We start from the raw sequence: 18,078 nt of genomic DNA on the forward strand, positions 1-18,078 counted from the left end.
CACTTTTGAGATTTCTCTGTTCATTTCATTATCATATCTATGAACAGTTTTGTGGGCAATTGTTGTTTATTTTTCCAGTTCTTTTTGTACGATAGAACTAGATTGAAAGTCCATTCTGCAGGTTGTCTCTTCATTCTGGTGATAGTTGGCTTTGCTGTCCAGAAGGGCTTTTGGATTTCATGCAATCCAATTTCCAATTCTTGAAGCTAACTCTTATGGCATCACAATCATTTTCAGAAAATCTGTGTCTATATATATGTTGAAGTGTTCTGCAGTGTTTTTCTCTGATAGTTTCTGTGTTTAATATTTTATATTATGGTTGTCAATCCAGTTTGAATTGACTTTTTGCAAGATGAGAAATATATATTTCAATCTATTATCCATGTAGCTATCCAGTTTTCCTCCTACTAATTATCAAAAGGCTGTCTTAGTTCTAGTGTAATTTTAACACCTTAAATAATGTATATTCAAAAGGATTTATATTTTATAACTTTAATAATGTGGATATTCTTTACATGTAAAACTGTATAGACACAAAATACATAAGTGTTTATCAACTGAAAGTAACACCAAATTCATACACAAAAGAATTGTAGTAACTAGAACATTGTAGAGAATTTTTATTGCACAATAAATGCTGTATTGTGTGTTAATTATGATATACAATTTCAAGGATGTACTAAAATACACTAAATTGTACTGTTATGGAGAATAGTATCATATGTCAGTTTATGTTAATAATTAATTACAAAAACAATTATAACACACCTTCATGTATAAATTAATGAGCAGATTCTAAGAATCCTTCAAAATAAAAAGGATATGTATAAAATAAATATTTATTTATTTTAATAAATTAAAGAATAAGATAAAATAAAAACCATTACATCAAAGTTGGACAAGACAAACCCAAAAGGAAAACAAAAAAGCCCCAAGAGAAAGCATAAGATCAGAGACCTACACATTAACATATTCAGAAATCCCATAAAAGTACTAAACTGAAAGCTACAGTATGTATGCAAATGACCTGATACAAGCTCATAGAAGAAAATAGTCCCATATTAAAGAAAGTCAAACCTGTACAAAGAATAGACACAAGACCAAATAACAGGAATTGGAAAGGAACTCCCCACAAGACATTACAGATAACCACTAAATATAAACAACAAGGAAAGAATATTAAAAGCTAGAATATAAAAACACAAGTCCAATATATGAGAAAATCTATTAAAATACCAGCTGTTTTCTCAATGGAAAAATTAAAAGCAAGGATAATGTAGAGCAATGCACTTCAAGTTCTAATTGACTACAAATGACAATCTATACTACTGTGCCCAGTAAACCATCTGCCATTGTTAAAGAAATAAAACTATCCATGATATAAACAGGTAGAGAACGTCAGACCAATTTCCCTTATGAATATCGATGCAAAAATCCTCAATAAAGTTCTTGCTAACCGAATCCAAGAACACATCAAAACAATCATCCATCCTGACCAAGTAGGTTTCATCCCAGGGATGCAGGGATGGTTCAATATACGGAAATCCATCAACGTAATCCAGTATATAAACAAACTCAAAGACAAAAACCACATGATCATCTCGTTAGATGCTGAGAAAGCATTTGACAAAATCCAACATCCATTCATGATAAATGTCTTGGAAAGATCAGGAATTCAAGGCCCATACCTAAACATGATAAAAGCAATCTACAGCAAACCAATAGCCAACATCAAAGTAAATGGTGAGAAGCTGGAAGCAATCCCACTAAAATCAGGGACTAGACAAGGCTGTCCACTCTCGCCCTACCTATTCAACATTGTACTTGAAGTCCTAGCCAGAGCAATTCGACAACAAAAGGAGATCAAGGGGATACAAATTGGAAAGGAAGAAGTCAAAATATCAGTTTTTGCAGATGATATGATAGTATATATAAGTGACCCTAAAAATTCCACCAGAGAACTCCTAAGTCTGATAAACAGCTTCAATGAAGTAGCTGGATATAAAATTAACTCAAACAAGTCAATGGCCTTTCTGTACACAAAGGATAAACAGGCTGAGAAAGAAATTAGGGAAACAACACCCTTCTCAATAGTCACAAATATATATAAAATATCTTGGCATGACTCTAACTAAGGAAGTGAAAGATCTGTATGATAAGAACTTCAAGTCTCTAAAGAAAGAAATTAAAGAAGATCTCAGAATATGGAAAGATCTCCCATGCTCATGGATTGGCAGGATCAACATTGTAAAAATGGCCATCTTGCCAAAAGCAATCTACAGATTCAATGCAATCCCCATCAAAATTCCAACTCAATTCTTCAACGAATTAGAAAGGGCAATCGGCAGATTCATCTGGAATAACAAAAAACCGAGGATAGCAAAAACTCTTCTCAAGGATAAAAGAACCTCTGGTGGAATCACCATGCTGGACCTAAAACTGTACTATAGAGCAATTGTGATCAAAACTGCATGGTACTGGTATAGTGACAGACAAGTAGACCAATGGAACAGAAGTGAAGACCCAGAGATGAATCCACACACCTATGGTCACTTGATCTTTGACAAGGGAGCTAAAACCATCCAGTGGAAAAAAGACAGCATTTTCAACAAATGGTGCTGGCACAACTGGCAGTTATCATGTAGAAGAATGCGAATTGATCCATTTCTATCTCCTTGTACTAAGGTCAAATCTAAGTGGATTAAGGAACTCCACATAAAACCAGAGACACTGAAACTTATAGAGGAGAAAGTAGGGAAAAGCCTCGAAGATATGGGTACAGGGGAAAAATTCCTGAATAGAACAGCAATGGCTTGTGCTGTAAGATCAAGAATCAATAAATGGGACCTCATAAAATTGCAAAGCTTCTGCAAAGCAAAAGACACCGTCAATAAGACAAAAAGGCCACCAACAGATTGGAAAAGGATCTTTAGCTATCCCAAATCGGATAGGGGACTAATATCCAATATATATAAAGAACTCAAGAAGGTGGATTCCAGAAAATCAATGCGTATGTATCAAAAGATGGCCTAGTCGGCCATCACTGCAAAGAGAGGCCCATTGGACTTGCAAACTTTATATGCCCCAGTACAGGGGAACGCCAGAGCCAAAAAGGGGAAGTGGGTGGGTAGGGGATTGGGGGGTGGGTATGGGGGACCTTTGGGATAGCATTGAAAATGTAAACGAGAAAAATACCTAATTAAAAAAATATATATATATGAAAAAAAGAATTCATGTCTACCAAACCAGTGCTACAGGGAACACTAGAAATGATACTTACTTGACTAAACAGGTTGTATCAATATATTTAGGACGAGACAAGTATGTGTGTGTGGGGGGGGGTGTCTGTGTGTGTCTATGTATATGTATGTGTGCGTTTAAACAAAGAAAGTAATTTGTGAATCAGAACGAAAAGAAAAACCTTCATCCTAACCTACAGAATTATTAACCAAGGAGACATTACTAGCCTAAATGTATATATACTAAACTCTGGGATACCCAATTTCATTAAAAGAATATTAAAATATATTAGTGGAAATAAAGACAGAGATCAACGCCAACTTAATGATAATAGGTGATTTCAGTATATCCCTTTCTTCAATATACTAGTCATTTGGAAAAAAGAAGCAAAGATCAGAGTTAAACTGCATCGTATTTCAAATAGACCTAATAAATACCCATAGAATATTCTAAACAAATGCCACAAACTATATACTCCACTTAGCAGCACATGAAAGCTTCTCTAAAATAGGTTGCTCACTGAAACACAAAATAATATTAAAAAATTCATAAACATTTAAGTAACTCCACATATCATCTTTTACCATAATGCAATAAGACATACACAAACAGATCTCTCATAATTGCACAAACTCAAGGACATTAAATACCATATTAATGAGTGATAAATGCATCACGATGAAATCAACATTTTTTTAAATTCCAGTAACTAAATGAATGTGGAGACATACTATAGCAAAGCCTCCAGGCAGCATTAAAAACGGTCCAAAAAGTAAATTTATAGTTCTATGTTCCTATACTAAAAGTCAGAAAGAGCATAAATAAAGGACTTGGTGATATAACTCAATAATTTGGGACAAAGTCAACCCAAAGCCCAGAAGAAGGTGAGAAATAATAATAATCACATTTAATTAATAAAACAGAGTAATTAATAAAACAGAGAAAACAGGATAATGAATGAACAAATAAAATACCTAGTTGTTTGAGAACTTAGGTTCAGAACATTCTACTCCATGAGATTGGAGTTGAGTTGATTACAGATGATTTGATATTATATGTAAGAGGTCTCAAATTTTCCAAATTAAAACTTCTAGAAATTGCAGATAATTTCAGCAATGTAGCATGGTCCACAATCAGCTTTAAATAATATGGGCATCTAGTTTTCCAAGCACTGTTTTAAAAAGATTTTTTCCTTTCCTTTTCTTTTTTTTTTCTTTTCCTTTCTTTTATTTTCAATCTTAATTTTTGGAACCTTTGTCAGATATTAAGTGTCTGAAGATAAATATATTAATGTTTAGGTGTTTTGTTTTGTTCCACTGATTTCCATGTCTGTTTTGTTCCAATTATATTATTTTATTACTATGGCACTCTAATACATCCTGAGATCTAGAATGATAATCCCGCCAGTATTGTAATTTTTGCTCAGGTGGTTTTGGATACTGGATTTTTGTAGTTTCACATGAATTTCAGGATAAGATTTTCTATGTCTTTGAAAAAATAGTGATTCATGATTCCATTGAATATCTATACATGTATCATACAAATGTGCATATATAGAGATAACTTGACTTAAATACTTATGTTCACAATATAAATTCTACTAATCCATGAAACCAGGTTCTCTTTCCATTTTCTAGTATCTTTATCTCTTATATTAGAAGTTTAAAGTTTTCATTGTGAAGAAGTGGCTTAATAATCTTTATCTGTGTTTCTTGGTGGTATATAGAAAAGCCATTAATAAAATATCCTTGGTTTGGAATGCAGAGCAGCTGAGGTTGTATATGGTGTGCTTAGATACAGTCACTGTGAAGAACCCAAGAATGGCCCTTGATAAAGTCTCAGCCTCAGTTTCAGTGGACAATTCATGATATAGGAGATATCATGGATATGAGACATGTCCTATATACATTGGCAGGTGTGGAATTTCACAACTATTTGTAATCTTCCTAAGTTACAAATTCATTAATTTATTTTGAATGTTACAAAGTTTTTCTTTGAAATTTTCAAACATGTACACAATTTATGTATTTTTATCATGTCTACCCTACAAACTACCTCCATGTCTTCCAGAATCCCCTACCTATGTGCCCTTCAAAATCTCATGTTCTTTTATTATTATTTATTTTTTATGTGAATAAGTCTTTTCCCTGCTTCTATGTAAGAGAACCACATTCATACAGAACTCTGTAACCTAAAAATAAAGATATTTTCATTTTCTATTGCATCTATTTAATTTCATTAGATTGTCTAGAGCTCTAGCTAATATTTCAAGTACTCTATTGAATAGGACTGGCTTGAGTTGACACTATCATTTCTGATCATAGTGGGATAGTGACACACATATGTGTGTGTGTGTGTGTGTGTGTGTGTGTGTGTGTGTATTCTTTATTCTATTGAGATATCTTCTTTCTGTACCTGTTCTTCTCATTATTTTTATGGCAAAGTGATGCTGGAATATTGCAAACACCTTTACTCAGATTGTGAATTCTGGCCTTAAATAAATTTATGCAGTGAATTATGTTTACTGATTTGCATATGTAGGGTTCAGCGCCATAACCCTTAAATAAAGCCAACTTCATGATATTTTGGACGTATTCTTGAATTTGGCTTGCAAACACTTTTATTGAGAATTTTTGCACCTTAAACATCAGGAAAATTGAGCTATACTTCCTCTTTTTACTTGAATCCTTCTCTGCTTTTGATTTTAGATTTAGGCCCTTATCACTACAATTGTCACATAATTAGAACACATGACTCAGATGACTCAAGCTGGCTCTCTTCTGAACACCTCTGTTCTACAGTCTAAATTTCATGGTTCCAAAAATACTATGCAATCTGCCAAAGAAAGAAAATAATTAAACACTCTGACTCAGTTGCAACACCTATGAAACACAACAGCTTCCAAAATGGCAAGATATGTATAATGGTGCAAGAAGTGGCAATCATGTGTTGGTGGCAACCAATAGTTAGCTGTCTAATCAGACTGAAGACTGACTCAACAGGAGGGAAATGATGTGTGATGCTAGCTTCCAGGGGCTAGTGAGATAATAATCTACCACCACTATCTTGTTAGACCAGAATAATGCCCTTAGTATAGATTTTACTCATATACCACAGAGATGTGTAGCTACCACTCCATATCAAAAGAGCTTCATTTACATCAAATGGAGATCATCACTAAAAACACAACAGGGTACCATTCAAAAGTCAAAGGATTGTGGGAAATCTCAGTCCCACTTGTTACATCTACATCACAGCTGCTGAATTTATGCATCAGAGAACATCTTAGAAGAAGTAGAAAGACTGTACAATCCAGAATACCAGGAAGTCTGATGTAAAGTAGTCTATCTTAGAAGTGGCTGCATAAGAAAGACTGGAACAATACTAATATCAATGGACATGATAATATGGAAGCAGAAAATTTCACTGGGTCCCATCCCTAGACAAAGAACTATTGGCAACTATTGACTACTAGAAGAAAAAATTAGCCCCTATCCCAGGGATATCAATGCAATAGTGGTCAGGAGTGAATCAAATACACACAAGCAATAAAAAAGGATTTAGTGTGTTTTATTTATATAATGTGTATAAACAGAGAGAGAGAGAGAGAGCTATAAAACAAGTATAATCAAAGAAAAATTGCTATCAACTGTAGCTTGGGGTAACATGGAAGAAGTTTGAGGGAAAGTAACTGGGAGGGGCTGGAAGGGACAAAGGGGGAGTGGAGTGATGTAATTCATTTTCAATTTTATAATTTTAAATTATAAAATGCTAATAAAATTAGAAGGAAAGTTTGGAAGGATTCCTTAATTTACTCTTTTATGGAATAATCTACTAAGTATTGTTAGATCTTTGAAGATCTGATAAAATTATGTACTGAACCTGTATGGTTCTGTCCTTTTTTATTTAGGAGATATTTAATTATTATTTCTATCTCTTTGATTGTAGATTTGATTATTTACTTCATATTGGTTTAAGTATATGCATTTTAAAAATATCTATTATTTTATATGTTTTGTTAAGTATAATATTTTTTAATTTTTATTTCAAATTTCCAGTGTATTTTTGTCATATATTCCTCTCCCCTAAGTTCCACCACATCTTCCCCACTTCTGTACCAACCCAACATTTTGAAAATATGTTCTTATGATTCTCTGAATTTCAGTGATATCTGAAATGTCTTGCATTTCTATATCATTTATTTCTTCTCTGAAAAATATTGTTTCTCCTCTTTGTAATGATTTTTAATTGGTTTGATATTTTCCAGTAGTTTAAAGTTCATCATCAGGGAATTTATTTGAGGTCTGATTGTTTTTTTACTGTATTTCAGAGGTTTTCATGTGTTTGTTTCAGTGTTCATTTCATTTTAGAAATTCTTTTATTTCCTTCTTGGTTTCTTCAATGACATATTCATCATTCAATAGTATGTTTTTTTTTTCTCTAGGACCCTCACCATTCTTCAGTTGCTTCCAGTTGTACCATGCCATTCACCTGCATATTGCTCCACTACCTACCATCCAGGAAATAATCCTGTTTTAGTTTCCTAGATTCTGCAGTTATTCACAGGATAAGTATTCTCACGTGAAGATTTGGCATGTGGAGCCTTTGATGAGAAAAAAAATATGTGATGCTTGTCTTTTTTGGTCAGGGTTACCTAATTCAATATGATTATTCCTATTTTGTTACCTGCATATTTCTTGATTTCAGTTTTCCTTATGGCTATTGAATAATATTACATAGAGTATATGTACCACATGTACAAATATTTTATTGAGAATTTTTGAATTTACACTCATTAGGGAAATAACCAATCACTTTATTTTTGTTGGTACTCTGTCTAGTTTTAGTATAAAGTTAATTGGCCTTCCTAAATATAGTATGAAGTATTTATTTTCTATTGGAGTAATTTGAGGTATATTGATGTTAGTTCTTCTTTAAAGGTCTATAACAAATAGCCAATGTATCTTCTAGACCTAATCCATTTTGAGTTGGGAGATTTTCTTTTTATTTCTATTCCTTTCCCATTTGGTAGATCATTTTGGTAGATCATATGTATAAAAATTTCAACAAATTCTTCCACTTAATTAAGTTTTTCTAGTTTAGTGGAGCATAGATTTTTAAAGTATACCGGTGAGATTCTCTGAATTTCCTTAATATCTATTGTAATTCTTCCATTTTTATCTCTGATGTTAATAATTTGGATATTTTCTATTTCCTATTGTAAATCTGATATTAAGGAAGGTTTATCATTATTGGTAATCTCTTCAAAGATTCGACTCTTTTTTCATTAACCTTTGTACTTCTTTGTCATTTTTTTCAAAAATATTTCAGCTTTAACATTTATTATATTCTTTCTGTAATCTTTTTGGTGTTGTTTGCTTGTATTTTTCAAAAGCTTTTGAGCAAAACATTAAGTTCTTATGGCATATCTCCATCATTTTTATATACGGCTATTAATATTCAATCATCCAGTTTTATTATATAATCATTTCATGGTGTAACTTTTCCTATTAGGACTGACTTCATTGTATCCCATTGATTTTGTCATGTTTTTTCATTTTCACTCAATTCCAGGATTCAAAAATTTTCCCCTTTTAATTCCATTAGTAGTGCCTTGCTTAGCCTACTTGCATTTGTGTATGTTCTGCCTTTCTGTTGTTGAAAGTTTTAGTACCTTGTGGTCAGATTGTATGCAGTATGTTACTTCAACTTGTCTTAAACTTGCTGAGACTTGCTTTATGTTTTCATATATAATTGGTTTTGGAGATATTTCACAAGCTGCTATGAAGAAATTATGCTCTTTAATGCTTAGATGGAATGTCCTGTAGATGTTTGTTAGATCCATTTGATATATGATATGTATTTTGTGCATAGATGTTTAAAACACTAATATCCTCCTAGTGGACTTTTCCTTTAATACATGTGAAATGTCTTACTCCATCTCTGTTGATTGGTTTTTTATTTGAAATATAGTTTTGTCAGATAACAGAATGGCTATACCTGCCTATTCCATTTCCTTGGAATAACTTTTTTTCAGTTCTTTTATCCCAAAGTAGTATTATTTTCCACTCTATTGCTGTGATAAACACCGTGATAAATAGCAATTGAGGGATGAATGGATTTATTTGTCCTACACCCATCACTGAGAGAAGCCAACGCAGGAAACTGGAGGCAGAAACTGAAGCAGAAATTATGGAAGAGAGCGGCTTGCATGCCAGACCTTTCTCACCTTCTAATTTTATACAACTCAGGGAGGCATTCACTTCAATTATTTATCAAGAAAATGCCCAGCGTTTCCTGGAGCAAATATGATGGGGCCATTTTATTCAACTGAGGTTCTTCTTCCCACAGGATTCCAAGTCAAATTGACACAAAGTAACTACTCCTTCATTGTTTTACTACAGAATTTCATAATATCATCATCACAATAAAAGTTCAGTCTCTTTAAAATATTTAAAGTTGCTCTAAAAACTCAGTCTTCTAACTATGGACTCCTTTAAAATAAAAAAAAAAAGTTAAATATTTCATATTCTAAGAGAGAAGGCCCAGGGCACAAAGAATTCAATCAGACTAAAGAAAAAACAATCTCTAACCATGGAAAGCTCATTTGTGTGTGTGTGTGTGTGTGTGTGTGTGTGTGTGAAATTTTATTTAACATTTTTTAATCATAGAAAATTATAAATCAGGCAGGGTTTTATTTCTAAACTTTTCAAAGATTATTATAAACCCAAATGTAGCTTTCTTTTAAACTGGTTCCAACTTAAATCAAAGGCACAGCACACAACTAAAACACTTTGATACGAATTATTTTAGGTTCTAATATTTTTACATTATTTGAAAATTTTTGGAGAAACGTTATTTAGAAATTCAAATAACCCCATTAAAAATGGGGTACAGAGCTAAACAAAGAATTCTCAACTGAGGAATACCAAAGGGCTGAGAAGCACCTGAAAAAATGTTCAACATCCTTAGTCATCAGGGAAATACAAATTAAAAACCCTGAGATTCTACCTCACACCAGTCAGAATGGCTAAGATCAAAAATTCAGGTGACAGCCAAAAAAGCTCATTTTTGGAAGGCTGAGACCCACTTTGGGCTCTGTGTTTTGGGCCACTCCACCTTTTAGGCTCTTCCATCTGTAATACATAATTCTTGTCTACTAAGCTCATGCTAGTTGTACCTGCTGATATTCTTGGCAATTTATCCAACATTTCTGGCCTCTTCAATGTGATGGCATCACCACTGTAACTAAGGCTACACCTAGAACCAATATTTATATGTAGGATCTTTTCAGGAATTGTGACTCTTTCATCATTCTAAACCTCAGATTGTCTTTATGAGCCATTCAAATCTTGAGACCAACTAAATCTGAGACCACTCCTTCCTATGATGGCCTTTTTCATGGAGTCCAATTTTGCTACATGGTGCCAACTCTCGGATTCTCCTCAGTAACCTTTTAATACTGTGTTATATACTGCAATGGTCTCTCCTGATTTCTCATTGCAAAGTCAACTGCTCTCCAGAATTCTTTCATCTCTGAATCTCTCATGCTACCAAAATAGTAACATGGGAGACTCTTACAAATTCAAGTTCAGCTAACAATTTGAGATACAGCATTATCCTCCTCTGAATCAAAGGTTCTGTGTTCTGACCCTGAGGAAATACTTCCCAGAAGATTTCTTCTCATTAAAGTTGATCCATTGTTACTAATAAGTAATTTTTCATTCCCAGCTAACCAGCATCAAGTTCACATTAAAGCATAATTTAACTTTGGTTGTACTGATCTCTCATCAATCACAGCTGACTCTTCCCAGTTGGCTGACTAGATGCCACCCAAATTCAAAATATCACATGAAGAGCACTGATCGAATCTTCAAGTCATTATCAACCTTCCCTTTGAACGTTCATAAGTCAGGTATCCATTTTCAGTATTGCCCTCATTATTCCTAGCTTCCAAGATCTGAGAGCAGCTTACTAAACTCTGAGATATCTATGGCTTTTCCAGCACACATTCCAATTGCTTTTTGGTCCTCCCAAGAGCATCATGTCAGGTCTGTCACAAAGTTACCTCAGGATCCTGACACTGATTTCTTTATCGGCTTTTTGTTACTGTGATGATAAACACCAGGACAAAAAGCAGCCTAAGGAAGAAAAACTTTATGTGGTTTACAATTCATGATCAATGACCATCATTGAAGAAATGAGAAACTGAAGCACAGGCAGTGTAGGAGTGCCACTTTCTGGGTTGCTCTCCATGGCTTGTTTACCTTGTTTTAATAGTACTACTTAGAAATAATTGTGCAGTAGCAACACCACTCAGAGTACTTCATACTATCTGCTCTCACATCAGTAATTAGTCAAGAAAATGCACCCATAGATTTTGCTGCAGGCCAATTTTATAAAGGCATTTTCTCAATTGGCATTTCCTATTTGTAGATGACTTCAGGTTGTTCCCATCTGCTGCAGGAGAAAGTCTCTCTAATGATGACTGAACCAGGCATTGATCCATCTGTGAGTAATTTTCTTTTTTTCTTTTTTTTTTTTTCCACACTCGGGTTTGGTTTTATCCTAGGTCTCTGGGCTATCTGGTCCTCTGGTTCCTGGTCACCAAAGAAGTATCAGTTATTGGTTCCTTCTCATAAAGTGGGCCATAAGTCAAGTAAGGCATTGGTTCATTATTCTTAGAAGGTTTGGGAAACCACTGCTCTAGCATATTTTTTGCACTGAAAAATTATATATCAAAGTGGTCTTTTGGCCTGGATTTGTGTTTATATTTCTCTTTTGATATCCTGCAGAGTACGTTTCAATATCAAAGACATTATAACTGAGGGGCTACAGGTTCTATGTAGACACAAACTTGAACAGTCCATGTTAAATGGGTGATGTGAGTGTTGTCTTTAGCAATGAGGCTTGTCAGTTTGTGGATCGCTATCTATTGTTTTGGCAACAGATTAGGCTGTTTGGGATTTCTCTGGGACCCTTTTGGCCAACAATTCAATTGAATTTAACCCCGTCCCAGTACTGGAAGTTTCATTTGATGACAGGAGATTGCCAACTGGGACTCCATCTCCTCATTATTTGGAGTCTTCATTGGGATTGAAAGGCACAGAAATTTTCAACAAAATCATAGAAGAATATTTCATTAATTAAAAGAAAAGATGTCTATTAATGTACAAGAAGCATACAGAACACAAAAGAATATACATTCTTTAAAATTGAACTTTCTCTAAAATTGAACCCATCCTCAGAGACAAAGCAAGTCTCAACAGATACAAGAAAATTGAAATTAATACCCTGCGTCCTGTCTAACTACATCATGGATTAATGCTGAATAGCACTATTCCCAATTTAAAGTTCCACAGAGATATAGTAATAAAAATAGCAATGATATAGGCACAAGCCAGATACATTGTTCATTGAGATCTAATTGAAGTTCCATACATAAATCCATACACCTATGAAGACTTGATTTTTGAAAAAGAAATCTGTAAAAAGACAGCACCTTCAACTCTGGAAAAAGGACATCTTCAATTAATGGTGCTTGTCCAACTGGTTGGCCGCATTTAAAACAATGCAAATGGGCCCATACATATCACTTGGCATACAACTCAACTATTAATGAGTCATAGGCCTCAATATAAAACCAGATACACTGAATCTCATACAAGAGAATGTGGGAAATAACTCTGGCACAAGAGTTACTCTAAACAGGTGATCATTACTAGTGCAGGCTATAAGATAAACCATTAATAAATGAGAACATATAAAATTGAAAAGCTTCGGCACAGGAAATGACACTGCCATATAGACAAAGCTGAAGCCTACCAAATGGGAAAAGGTTTTTACCAACTACATGAGCTAAAATCCAAAATATACAAAAACCTCAAAAAGTTAGGTACCTAGAAGAGAAATAACTCAATTAAGAAATGGGATACAGATCTAAACAGAGAATTCCCAAAAGAGGAAATTCACATGTCTGAAAAATACTTAAGGAAATGTTCAACATGATCAAGCATCAGGGAAATGCAAAACATACTTTGAGATTTCATCTTCAAACTATCAAGATGGAATGGCTAGAAATCAATAAACCATCCTCTTAAGGATGTGGACTAAGGATAATGTTACTGGTGGGAGTACAAACCTTTACTGACACTATGAAAGGCAGTGTCTTTGTTCTTCAGGAAGCTGGGTATAGATACATCTCAAGATCCAGCTACACCACTCTTGGGCTTATATCCAAAGGACACATCATGCTACCCCAGAGACACATTTGATTAACACTGCTCATTGGTGCTCTATTCATAATGCCAGAATTAGAAACCATTCAGAGGTCCCACAACAGAATAATGAAAGATAGATAGATAGATAGATAGATAGATAGATTGATATGATATGATATGATATGATATGATATGATATGATACATTTACATGATGGAGTATTATTATGTTGCTTAAAAATGACATTATGAAAATTTCAGGAAAAATGGGTCGAACTAGAAAAAAATAATTCTGCAAGAGATATCCCAGCCTCAGAAAGGCAAAGATGGTTTGTATTCACTTATAAGTGGATATTCACTATAAAGTCAATGATAACCAAGCTACAGTCCATAGAATTACATAGCTTATATATAGAGTAAAGGATAGAAGGCATATATATCATATTTTAAAAGGTATCTAGGATAGATATGGATGAATAATATGAAACATGAGAATAAAGTGGGGAGGAGATGGAGAGAGTTAGATGAGGGACAGATTATTGGGAGAGACAGTTAAAATTAAGGGTCCTTTAAGCTGTAGTATAGAACCCCAAAATGTACCCCTATATGAATGTAATGAAAAAATAAAAGAATAAAAAGCATAATGCGACTTCCTGTAGAGATAGCTGCAGTGGTGGCTGGGATAATTTGAGGACCTCTCCTGCCCCGGGCCACTTGGCTGCCCATCCTCCAGACTGTGTGCCATGGCTCCAAGGCTGTGACTTGCCTTTGGAGAGTCATACACTTCCAGCGGCAGAAGCTAATGGCTATACCTGAGTATATTCCTCCCAAACCTGCCATCAACCAGAGATGCCTGCCATTTCCTCCCAATACCCCCAAGGAGGAGTCAGGCCTCATCCGGCTCCTGCATCAAGATGTAGTAGCAGTTTTGGGGGGGGACAACCAAATGATAGCTGTCTGCCTTGAGTGCAGAGGACAAGTTTCTCCTGAGACACCAGCTATGGAAACACAAGATCTTCATAAAAGTCTTTCCCAGCCAGGTCCTAAAGCCTTTTCTAGAAGATTCCAAATACCAAAACCTGCTACCCCTTTTTGTTGGACACAATCTGCTGCTGATCAGTGAGGAGCCCAAGATCAAGAAAATGGTGCGGGTCTTAAAGAGTGTGCCTTTCCTGCCGCTGCTGGGTGGCTGCGTTGATAACACCAACCTCAGCAGGCAGGGACTTGTAGACTATGACAAGCTGCCCAGCCTGGACCAGCTACAGGGGGATCTGGCAGGAGGGTTTACTCACCTGCTACCTGCTCCAGCACCAGCCTGTCCAGCTGACTTCCCTGTTGGATCAGTATGTCAAACAGCAAAACGAGGGAGATTTTCCATGTCAGTCAATAGGAAGCTACATCCTCCTGACCCTGCTCCAGATTCCTAGCTGGCCTGTTTTACTCAGCTCTGTCCATAAACACACTCTGTCCCTGTTGTCTGTCTTGTTGTCTGGAAGAGATCTACAAGAATTGGAGTGGGGAGTGGCCTTGTGTGACTTGGCTCTCATTCACAATGACCTCTTTGTGAACAGGCCTCTTCACGATACAGAGAAATTCCATTCCAGAATGAGGCTGCCCATCGTCCTTGGTTTTACTGATCACTGTCTTTAGTTGTTCCAACTAGGGACCCAATAGGAACAGTCTCCTTCAGTTCTCCCTGCACAAGGCAGAGAGGATGGAGACTGTCTTGCCCAGCCTCCTCACCCACTACCTTGTGCTCTGTGTTTTCCCAGTCCACCTTATCAGTGCTCATGCCATGGTGGACCAGTTAAGAAGACTTGTGAATGGTACCTGCTGGGTCTTGTGCCAAGCACTTTACAGACACATGTGCCAGCTCCTTTAGTCCTCACCATTCAGGAAACAGCAGAGAAGTTTGAGTTCTGGATAAGGTCTCAAATTTGGTTCTCTGAAGCCTCAAATTCTCAAAGTAGAACTTCTTTATAAAGTTACCCACGAGTGTATCCTGGTGGGCTCAGACGTTGGTTTTCCACCCTTCAGGTGTGCTGTGCTGTGGAAAGAATAGAGAACCTGCTTCGTGATAAAAATAAAATAAATTTTATTGAAAAAAAAGCATAATGCTTTTCACTGAAGCACAGCACTTCTGATATCTTGCCACTGCAGACATTTATTTATCTATTAAATCTACTAAAGTTTAACAATATTCATGAGCACACAATATGTGCCTCCCAGCTAATGGAATAGCCATGAGTAGGTTCTTCGCCCTGCAGGAAAGTACATCATAACTGAAGAAACAAGTGAAGGACTCTAGAGAGAGCTGTCATAAAGCTACAGTCTATGGATAGGCCAACATAGATACTACAGTAGGTATGTAAAGAGTGTTCATGAGATTAATACAATCAACAGGATTGGGAAGAGGACACAATCTTTTCAGAGAACTGCCCTGGGCCAAGTTGTTAAGTCTCTTTTAAGCTCCTAATTGTCACTCTTTTGGAGGTCCATCTCTTTGTCCTCACCCTAGAGAACAGAAAGGACCTTAATCAAGATAGCTGCCATGAACTGTAGAAATCCTTGACAGAGGCTTAGAACCATATTCTAGTCACAAAGCAAAGGGGGAAATGTGCTGCATTAATTCCTGTACCATTGCTATGGTTCCCATTTAGGACATCAGAGGTACCAGGCATCATTGTGTGATTTCTTTGTGCCTTAAAGAACTATGAAAACAGGAGGAGCTCCATAAAAGACCCATGACCAGAAATTGTGAGACTAATTTTGCACACACTACATGAAGCAGTTATTTTTTGCCATTTTTGCTTTTCTTGTTTATTGTGATTTCTGCTCATCATTTTAAGTGTCTTTAATTAATGATACATTTTCATTGGACATCTTCCCCCAAGCTTTTAAAGCAGAGGACATGCTTCTAAAAATCAAATAACTAAATAATAAATAAAGTGCTGAGTGGTAAAGTGACCCTCAGATGAAGTAATAGAAATAAAAATCCAAATGCAGAAAATGTGCCTGTTCATCATCATTGACACTTGGGAGGAAGGGCCTTTCATCAGAAGCTGTTAACAGCAGTCCTGTCTGCCCATAGTGTGACCTTAAATTCAGGGCACCTTAAGATACACTCAACCTGGCCCCAGCACAAGGGTTTTAGCACTTTGAGGGATTAATCAAAGTTTTGTTTTCACTCAACTACATGCAAAATGACTTTTCAGGGCTTAATATTCTGATTGCCAAGAGACATTGGATGAATGTAGGAGGAAGATGTAGTTGAAAGGTACAGTAAATTTGATTCGGGTCTGAAAAATGCACCCTGAGCTTCCTGTCTGTGAAGCACTGTTCAGCCCTCAGAAGTCTGATAAAACATACATTCCATGTCAGCTTGCAGTGTCTAATTCGGTAAGGGAGACCGTCAGAAAACTAGACAAGTGTAAGAGTGATTATCATGGGAAAGAAAGAGAGAACTCAACTGGGAGTGGTCATATAGAACCAGGACTTAAGAGATTAGTTAAGAAGATATTGCCATGGGAAAATGAGGATCAGTGAAGGATCATTAAGTACTGACAAATATATTTTGTTGTTTACTTGATACTCGGCTCCTTAACAAGTGGCTGGCACTATCTGAGATATACACATTTTAAATCCAAGTTACATGAAGGATTTATATCAGACTTATAAAAACATTAGACTTGGTAAATATTTTCCAGATCTTCTAGATATTTGATAGATAAGAAGAGAGGAGATGGAGACACTGTAATATAAGATAAAACAGGGAAATCTATAAATGCCAATTCAATTTTCACTTAGCATAGAAAGTATTGTGTTTCAGACATTTTCAAACATCATTTGTGCTGATCTCCCATTGCCTCCCATTAACATGCTCCATATATCCTCCCCAAAACTTCTACTATCACGTCATATTTGCCCCATTGCTCACCTTTCTCAACATATCTTTTCCCCTTTTTGTTTCCATAACCTTGTTTACCTAGACCCATATTTTAATTATTCATTCATCCGTTTAATTATACAATCTAAATTACATTAATCTGTTGGTTGCTATCTAGGCTGGCTCCACTTCAATTTTGAATAGAGCAGCAATCAACATAGATATTATGGCATTACTGTGGCAGGATAGGGTCATTTGTATATGTGTCTTGAAGGGATATAGCTGGATCATGTAGTAGTTCTTATTTGTAAAGAACAAAACATACTGAGTTTCATAATGGCTGCATAATTTTATATTCTCACCAACCCTGAATAAGAAGGGGTTCCATTTTCCTTACATCTTCAATAGCTGTTTTGTTATTTTTGTGTTGCTGTTGTTGTTATTGTTGCTTCTGTTTTTTGTTTGATTGCTAGTTGACTGTTTCATGAGACAGTTTCATGTAGTTCAAGTTGTTTTCTATCATGCATTAGAGCTAACATTGTCCTTAAACTCTAGTGGTCTTGCCTCCACTTGCCATGGACTGGATTGTAATCATGATAGATTTTTACTAAGGTGAGACTCAATCTCAAGCAGTTTTAGTTTGCGTTTTCCTAATAGTGCATGCAGCATGATCAACGCTTTAAAAAACACCTGTTGTCTATTTGTGTTTCTTTGAGAATTGTCTTTTCAGTTT

The 18,078-nt window shown here is 35.5% G+C and overlaps 1 pseudogene; it reads left to right on the top strand.

Moving 5' to 3' along the window:
* Gm9062 (predicted gene 9062) lies at positions 14,108-15,083 on the top strand (annotated as a pseudogene).
* Positions 15,084-18,078: the final 2,995 nt, after the last annotated feature.

Source organism: Mus musculus, chromosome X, assembly GCF_000001635.26.
Source record: "Mus musculus strain C57BL/6J chromosome X, GRCm38.p6 C57BL/6J".
Taxonomy (NCBI): domain Eukaryota; kingdom Metazoa; phylum Chordata; class Mammalia; order Rodentia; family Muridae; genus Mus; species Mus musculus.